Consider the following 9,656-nt stretch of genomic DNA (forward strand, 5'->3'; position numbering starts at 1 on the left):
AAGCAAGCAAAGGATGCAAGCTTAATTGTTGCAGCCAGGAAACTTTTGGGGCATTTTCCTTTTGCCCTGTCCAGAAGGAAAGGGCAGGGTTAAATTCACAAAAAGAGACTTCTCTGGAAAAACAATCCCAACTGTAGTTCTAAGATACACCACAGAAGTGTGAAAACACTCATAAATTTTGCTGTGTTTGACAGAAGAAGGAAGACTTGTAAAATTTAATAAAATACTGGTAATACTTATCTATCTGAGATTATTTTTTTTTAAACAAAAAATCGTTTTTCAACAATACAGTTTATCTTAAGTCTAAAAAGGCTAGTTGGTTACTAGAATTTAGACTGTATTGTAATGCTGCATGTGAATTCCTCTCTGTCTCATACCTGTCCTGGCTCCATTTTACAATTCAATTTAGGGATTATATTTTAAAACTAGAAACTCTCTGGTTTTTTATGGAGTTGTTTCAGTATAGACTACTGCTAGGTGCAGTTTGTCATCTCTAATTCATTCATCATTTACTCAAATGTCATAATCCTTGCATTTATGAATTCATTTTTTCTTGCTTCCTTACAGGTTTCGTTAGGTTTTTTTAAAATTGTTTCTTGTGGGATATGTGCAGTTTTGTTCTTCGTGCCCTCACATCATTGCTACTGTCTCACACAAATGCAAATATTTGAAATAATTTAAATCTCTGCTTTCTTCACTTAATTTTATCAGTGTTCTTGTTCCTTCGGGTGGGAATTTTGCTTTAAATTATTTTTCTTGTGGCTGGATATCTATCCAGGGATATTAATTTATGAAGTCCCAGCTACAAGAATTACTATTCAGGGTGGGAATGGAAATTCAGGCTGCTCTAGTGTCTCCAGCATAGGCAAGGACAGCCTCTTGTGGGTAGGTACAAGAATCCCTTCAGTCAATAATGACAGCCATGTGCCAGGGAGTCATTGAATTATCCACCACACACAGAATTTTTCCCTTTGAAAGATGCCACAGGTGCAATTTCACAGGGAACTTCGAGGCAAGTGCGTGCCTCCAGACACGAGCAGTGGCTCGTAAACTCTGCTGCTTGCTAGATTAAGAAGCTTAAAAATTAAGTCATGGCCATGCTTCAGACAAGTGTTGCTGTATTTTTGTGGCTGTGCAGACACTCGGACCTTTGTTCTGAAGTGGGTTTTGTTTCAGTGCCTGTCTCTGTGCTACAGCTGTCCCATGGAGCTGAGCTCCTGCTGACCCCCTGCAGGAATCAGCCAAACTTCTGCTGACTGCACCTGAGAAAGACAAGCCCCTCCCCTTGCAGAAGGAATGAAATACAGATGGGCAGCATCAAACCCAATTTTCTACTCGTTTATAACTTGAAAAAGCCCTTTGCTTCCCTTCTTAAGGGAGCAGGAGGGTTGAAGGTTTGGGTATGATTGTAGGAGGTGTTTCTGCTGTAGGTCTGTACTAGATGTTGAAGGTTATCAGCATGAAATTTTTCCTTCCTAAATTTAACCACAATTGTTAGCTGCCTGCTGTAGCAATTTTAGTATTGGATAAATCACAGTCTCCTGGTTATCTGTTTTTCCCTGTTGCCTAAGAGTGAACCAAAAGAGGGTGAACAAATTTACTATCCTTTCTGTCTTTCAGGTACACTTAATTAGGAAAGCCTGACACAAGCAGTTATTTATATGTATATATATATGTTATTGATGATAATTTTTTCTTTTTTTGTTGCATAGATCAGAATGACAACTTTTACAGCCAGTTTTTATTTTGTTACAATGTGCCTCAGGCTGAGGAAGTAAGACCAGCAGTGATCAGAACTGAATAGGCAGCATGAAGTAATGAAATATTCTCACTTTAAAAACTTGATCGTGTAGAAACTTAATGATAGTAAGCATGGCTAAGACTGAAGGAGGCTGCACATGGCTTCTATAGCACAGAATGCATTTCGGAATGGATTCTACTTTGGGATGATGAGATGGGCTGGAGTCGTTCTTATTTCTCCTATCTTTATAAATAGCTCCAAAATTAGATAGACACATCCGTGATAAGGCACAGTGATGAGATTTACAGCAATTGCTAGTTCCACAATGCTTCATTCCCTGTGATACTGCTTTGTGAGGGGTAAGTACCACTAGGAGTGAGTTAGCAAAGTGGAAATGCAGAACAGAGAAATGCTGTAGGGGAGAGAAAGCAGGGAAGAGGAGCTGGAGGAAAACCAGCAGCCCAGAGGAGTGAATTTTGGAGATCAAACCACTACTGAGAAGTCTGGCATACCAGCACAAATGGAGCTTCTTGTAGCACTTGGTGAGACTGCTGTGTTTTGCCAGTTTGAGCTTCTTTGATCAAATGGGCTGATTCTCCTCAGAAGTTAGCATGGGTTTAGACACATTTAACACACAATAGCTGTACTTAACAAAAAAGATTGGCTGCCTGTTCTGGTGCAAGGGAGTCCTTATTTTATGCAGTCAGACATTCCACTTTCTCCTAGTTTTCAGTATGTTTGCAGGCTTCAAACCTTTGTCTAAGGACTACCAGAGATGATAGGAACAGCAAGAGTTCACATGTGAAAAGGATGAGAGTTGTATTTTCAAAAACTGCCCCAAAGCACATGGGGTTTTATTAGCTGTAAGCAGCATAATAAATTATTTCTGTCAGCTTAGCAGCCTCTAGTTACACTGTCACAGTGAGTGGCACTATTTTAACCTGTGTTGAGCATGAAGGTATACAATAGCTGCATTGATGTCAAGCACTTTGCAGAAGGGTTTATGTGAGTATTTTTAGGCTTCTGTGTGGTCTCTGACACCTATTTGACAAGCACTTAAGACCACAAGATTTATAAAAAACATACTTCAGAGCAATACTACATATAAATCATTGAAAACTTATTTTACTGGAGATAGAACTGATTGTCCTGTAAATCATTAGTGTTATTAAGAGAACTATGCAGAACATGATCACTTATGTCTTGGAGAGGAGCTACATTAATGCCTTGCCTGCATTTGTTCAAACCTCTGAACCTCATGCTGTGTATTGCAATCAGATTAAGTGAAAAGCTAAAAACAAACAGAACAAAACACATAAAGCTGATAGCAATACTTGCCACATGCTGAGGTCAAAGAGGTGTAAATCCTGACATATTGATGGCTTCATTGCTTATGAAGCTACTAAACATTATCCATTTGGAGGAGAGATCAATAGGAAAAGCACCAGCTGAAGGGGACTACCTGTGGTACAATCAGCACCAAGTGCATGTCCATCCTGTTGATCTGTAAGGCTTCTGTAAAGCTGCTTTCTCAGGTTAGAAGTCAAGGCTAAGAAATTATGAATTTCAGTAACAGCTGCGAGCATTCTTTGGACTCACTGATTCCAAGATCTTCAAGGAACTCTTTCATTTATTGGAATAATTTGCCAAGAAGTTGCTGTCTCATTAACACAGATACTGGGCATAGCAGGCTTTGGTTTACAGTAGAGGTGTTTGGGTTGGTGTGATTGCATGTGGTTCACATCTGACCAGTAGAAAAATAACCTTTGCAAATATTGTGACCATTACCTATGTGTCCTTACCTTCAGTCCTGCATTCTGTGTGGCATTTTCTGAGGAGGAGAGCAAAGAGCTTGTGCAGAATACTTACCTGGATATTAGCTGTTTGACTTTCACAAAGTTAATGAAGAGTACTTCTGGGAAATGGGAGATGTCTTGTCTTTCATCCTTGACAACAGGAATTTCCCTACTGGCATTCAGACAGCTTCTGCAATTAGAGTTGCATTAATATCTACTCTCTTTTCCATCTTCATTCTTACAGGTACATGCTAATGAAACAAGAGATCTTGAACGTTCTTGTTCAACTTTTGAGTGTAAAAATGTCTTTGCCTGGCTGGTGTTAGTAACACACAGCCCTGGGGTGTTGTGAGGCTGTTGCACAGGTACACTCCAACTTGGTGATTGGAATGCAACAGCTCTGTACAAGCATGGTGACAGTGTAAAAAAAAAATCCAGCTTTGGATCACAAACACTGCAGCTTCCATAGCTCCTCCAGCTGTCTAGGCAGTGCCAAAGTCTCACTGGAAAACCAAGAAAGGTTATCAAAAGTCAGCACTGGCACTGGAAAGCACTCCTGTGCAGGCTGGTAAGGATAGGGGGTTGCAGTCTTCCACAGGGAATTTACAGGCATTGGACTGAAATGCAGCAGGAGGAAGCAACCAGAGAGCTTATTTCAGGTTTTTATCACTGCCATGATGGTAACTGAGCTAGATCTGTGGTTTGGTGTGTGAAGGAAATCAAAAACAGCAAATTAAATCTTGGAAAAAATCTTAAGAATAAAACAAGCATTTTCCGAGCTTAAAATTTGAATTTGAACTGTCGGCTTGCTGGTGACCTTAACTCTCACAGCTGTTACCTCACAGCAGACTTTCTGTGGTTTTGCTGCATACTAGGTGACAGTGGCTAAACTTTTCAGCTGCTTTTTTCCAAATTAGAGCAGATCTGCAGCTACTTCTTCAGCTCCATAATTTCTGTGATCTGTCCACAATCTCTCGGGTAGGTGCTGAGTTTATTTTTTCATGGATGTTCATCCTGGGTCTGTGTTGTTATGGTCAGAACCTGGTTGTGGGTGGTGGAAACTGATCATACTGTAAGGGGCTGAACATGGAATTTGCAGACTGCAAATCTTTGACACCCCATCTAGCAAGCTATGTAGGATAGAATGCATTTTTCACATAATATGAAACTATTTTTAAGATGGGATCAACAGTGGATAATTGCATAGAAGGAAGAAAAGTCTTAGTAAAAATCAAAGAGAAAGAAGTGCTATAATAATTTTACCAGTCATTTATTTATTTGTTTAGAAACAAAAATAAAATAAATCATTGTTCATATTTTCTTTGATCAAAATTAGTAACACCTTTTAGTAATATACAGAAAAATAGCCCGTATTTTTCAAAATTTTTGCAAAATTACATTGAAATCATTATTCTGAATGAACTAGTTTTATTTCATATGTTTTCACCAACAAAAAGGAAAGAATAGCAAGAAACCATCATGATTTCTAACCTGCACTGAGTGTTTACCACATGTAAGCCTGAGATGCCTACCCACAGGATAAATCCTCCAACCTCTACGAGCTCGTTCAGCTGCAACATGAGCAAGTAGCCTCAGAGCTGCTCTGGGTTAAACTGGAAGTGAGGCATCACATCCCAAGAGCTGGATTCTCTGCCCTGTGGTGCCTGTGAACTGGGCAGCAGTGGCAAGAAGACAGTGGCACTGGATGTGTTTCATCTCCCTTCAATGGAAGATGAGGGACAGAAAGGCACAGACCCATTTTGTTACTAGCAGCAACCCCACTCCAGCTCCTTTCCATGCAGTCCCTCTCACTTACCTTGGACAGATCTGTAACAGCATGAGCTTGTGCCCCATTAGGCAAGAGTTAAAACCTGCAATTAAAAATACTAGCATTTAATTTCAGAAAGTGGAGGCAGGCCAGAATAACCCAGAGCAGACAGCAGGGTCAACAGCAGGCAGGGTCTGTAAATTGACTCTGTCTGGCGTGAGCAAACTGAGGTAAGTGCTGATTAGGCAGGTCTTGTAATGTGCCTTTTGTGAAAACAAATTCAAGCTGCAGCCTTCCGTACACAGCACAGCTGATGATGAGTTGCTACTTAAAGGTCTGGGAAAGCAGCTTTCAGATCCTGAGCTTGTGAGAAAAAACAGCAGGAGGGTGCAGGAATAATGAAAACAAATGTATACTGAGAACTGGACGGGTAACACCGGAGCAGAAGTCAACAGAGTGATGTGCCCCAAAAGGTATCGCAGGAAACTGCAAAGTCAGAGCTGACCCAGGACACCCAAACAGCTTCCTTCTATTAATTACTTGCTGTGCTTAGGTCCTGTCAGGGCAAACAGCATCGGTTATGCTTTTCTTGCCCTGTGCAGGGTGGCACAGCTTTAAGATGCTTCCTCTCCTTGGAGGAAGAGGCTGCAGAATTGCCCTGGCAGGTAGAGTCGATTGGAGGGGGAAGGAAAAGCAGCATTGGTGCTCTTGCAGGGGGGGAGCCTGCAGTCTATGACAAGTGGCATCAGCAGCTGGAGCAGAGCTGATCTGCAGCACAGATAGATGGTGGGGGGTGTTCAGGCTATTCCTGTAAGCCCTAATGATCACCAAAAATTTTCTTTTTATTTAATATTATTTAATATGAAGAAGGTTGTCAGACAGCACTTAATGATTCACTTCCCTTACAAATGAATAGTGGAAAACATCCTTTAATCAACAAAACCCTCTCATTGCTGTTGATAACAGGTTTTTTTGCAGGTTTTTTTTTACAAAAAGTCTAATTTCCAGCTGTCTCATATGCACAATTCCCAAAATAGCTGAGCATTTGGAAGCTATTTTATGGGTTTTTAGGTTTTAAAGAACTTTCTGACGGGGAGTGTGAGACCACACTCTCGAGCAGTAGGAATAATTCTTATTGCTGTTACTTAATTTCTGGTCATAGGTACTAATTTTACAAAAAAAAACCCCAAGAACAGTAGAAAACTACTATAATTATTACTTGAACTACTCTGCAAAAGACAGCTGCTGTAATTTTACATGCAGCTCTAGCAGCAGCTGTTTATCTAATGAGCTTTGGAAGACCAGCTCTCCCAGCCTGACAGCTCCAAGAAATTCAGAAGCATGGCAAGAAGTGGCATTGATGTTTCAATTAATGACATTCTTTCCTATGAGTCGGCATGAATGAAATGCATTGGAAGAGTGGTGGAGGCACTGGGAGACACCACCTTTAAATAAGGCTTAAAGCCAGCACCTATCTTTGTGCCAAGAGCGAGAGACTCTCTGGTGCACATATGATAAATAAGTGTATGTGGCCACAGACTGCAAGGAATCTACAAAAGACAGAGGCATTTTGTGGAAGGAAAGAAAAATTTTGGGTCTTTGCAGTACACGTGAGCTGAATAAATGCTACAGGATATTTCCGCTTTGCATAAGCTAGGTCTAAACAGAATATTTCAGTTCCCTTGAACAGGAGTCCTGTGGTAGCCCTGGACCTTCATTCAGGAGTTCTCTGCAAGTCCATATGATGCTGCTGCTCCAGTCTAGTGCAGGGTAAGGCTCATGTCCTTAACAGCATTGTGCCACAATGTCCTGCTGTTGCCACCTTCGTGTTAAGCCTCTAGCCAAGCTGTCACTTAAGTGGTCTCAGTGTCTTGCTGTCAGCAGCTGAACCCTAGAAAAATGTTCATATTCAGGTTTGGACAAGGAGGAATCACAAGTTGGAATTAAAGCTGCGTGTCCCATTTGGCTTTGTTCTGATCCACAACCATTCTCAGAGAACAGTTAAAAATAAAATGACCTCTTTCTTTTCCTTGCTGCTGTCATGATTGTCATTCCCCAGCAGATGCCCTAACTTCCCACTGCGCCCCGCTGGCTCTGCTGCCCCTGTTGTCTCTCAGTCCAAAGAGTTTCTGAACAAGAGACAGCCTTTTATGGAGCCTGGCAAAGCTTCAGAAGGGAAAAGGAAAAATCAATACAGCTTCAAAGCAAAGTCTTTGCTTCAGTGAATATGACATTTGCCCTTTCTTCACTAGTGGGAAAAACAACAAGGACACTTACACCAGCAATGGAAATAGAATGAACAACAACAGAGAGACCTTCCAGGTTTGACTTGTAAAGGGAAATAACTTTATAGTCATTGTCCCTATTTGGTGACATCAAAAGCAGGTGTAGGGTGTTAGGCGGTGCAGCCTGGGAATGAAGTGGAAAGTAACACAAAGTCAAAGGGAAGAGTTGAAGGAATTTGGAACAAGAGATAATGGACTCTGCTGAAGAAATGGGAAGAAAAGACACAACACAAAGGTCAGGTCCATCGTGGCACAATAAAATCTGTTACAAAATGTCACCTGCAAAGGTGGGCCATAACAGTAAAAGGAGCTTCCAGTAAGTTTTACACCATTTGATAGCTTTGCAGCAACTGAAAATGGTGACAGATCCTCACACTTTGCTAATGAACAGATTCTCGGTAGAGTTGACCAGGCCAGAAATTTTCTAACAGAAGCTGAAAATGCCAATTAAGGAAATTAATGTTTCTGCAAAATCAAAACAACTCTAAAAGACTCTCACTGATGTTTTTGGAGGTTTTGCAAAAATACAAACTAAATGTAACCCTTACAAGTCTGCTTCAATTATTTTTTATACTCAAGTTTTTATAATTCGTTTCCAATTTCTTTTGTTTCAAAACTATATGCTTGTTCGAAGTTTTTAATCACATTCTGTCCTGACTGTACAACTTCTTAGCTGGTTTTCCAAGCTGTTTTGTTCTGATGTTTCTATTTCTGTGTCATTCTTCATATGTAACTTTGTGGACCTCTTTCTTTTGGAATACAATGCATTGTTTCGATAGACTTTGTGTAATTGTTTGAAAATAGTCTTTTGTAAAGGAAGTATTTTCCTTAAGTGAAGCTGTGCCTTCAGCTGCAGCTGCCGCTGGCTTTGTTGGAGTTTCTGGCCTGTGCAGTGGATAATCTGCAGGACCTACTTTCCCCTGCTGAGAGGGATCTTGGGTCAGCTGCTGTTGTTGTAGTCCTGTGACGGAGCAGGCTCCACCACTGGTGAAGCCAAGAGCAGGATTTCTGAGGACCACATAGGTAGTGTGGTAGGACAGTCATGTATTCATCCTCTGACCCCTATACTTGTACTAGGAGAGAGTTCTGAAGCTACAAGAATCAATAAAAATGTATTGATTTCTCTACACCATCCTAAAGCCTGTCTGCTCCTATCTCCAGTTTTCAAGCTGAGAAAGGAGACTGTAAAACTACAGTTGTCTTACACTTTTTCTTCTTTTTCTTCCCCCATTCCATGCTTGCACAGGAGACCAAGATTTGGGTCTGACAGAGTCACCTGGTAACTGCATCACAGCAGCCAAATCTGTTGTGAAAAGAGCTGCTTTTTAAGCTTTCTGAGGAAGGAGAAGTGCAGGATAGGATTGCTCAAAAGGCAAGAGTTGAGTGACTTCTTTTGGCTTTACTCATCTCTCTACAAGCAATGGCAGTCAAGGAGATGTAATGTGAATGAATAGGTCAGTGCACCTCTGGATATTTCAGATTCACATAAAGTTGCTTTTTCACAGTAATTTCAGCTCCCTTTGGTGATGTTTGCTGTTCTAGGAGGAAGATAGGTAGCCCTCATTCATCTGAGGAACATGGGAATGTCCACAACTGTTAAAAACAGTCTCAGTGGTAAAAAAAACCCAACAAAAAAACCCCCAAAAACCAAACCCCCCCCCAAAAAAAACCCCCAATAATATTTAGTTTCACAGAAACTGTCACTAAAGCCATGCCTGTCAAAAAGTGAGTGGGCAGGTGTCTAGTTCTGGTGCTCACATGGACTGGTTGGGCAGTTTGACTTTTGACATTCAGCTGTTCCAATTGAGAAAATCCCCAGCTGCACCAATTTTGATTAAAAAAGGTGCAGTATGGCTGGTAGATAGGTGTAAGTACTGATCAAATGACCAACTGTATACCTGTTATTATCTATATTGAAATCTACATTGAAACTGTGTGTTATTGAAGGCAAGATATGCATAGCATCAAGTACAAGTAGCCACTGCTCTGCTCCACCAAAAGAGCGAGGCAGACCCAGTGAAAAACAAAAAAATGCCATGTGATTTTTCTGCCCTAGCAACATTTGT

The sequence above is a fragment of the Corvus brachyrhynchos genome, unplaced genomic scaffold (genome assembly GCF_000691975.1).
Source record: "Corvus brachyrhynchos isolate BGI_N302 unplaced genomic scaffold, ASM69197v1 scaffold162, whole genome shotgun sequence".
NCBI classification, from domain to species: domain Eukaryota; kingdom Metazoa; phylum Chordata; class Aves; order Passeriformes; family Corvidae; genus Corvus; species Corvus brachyrhynchos.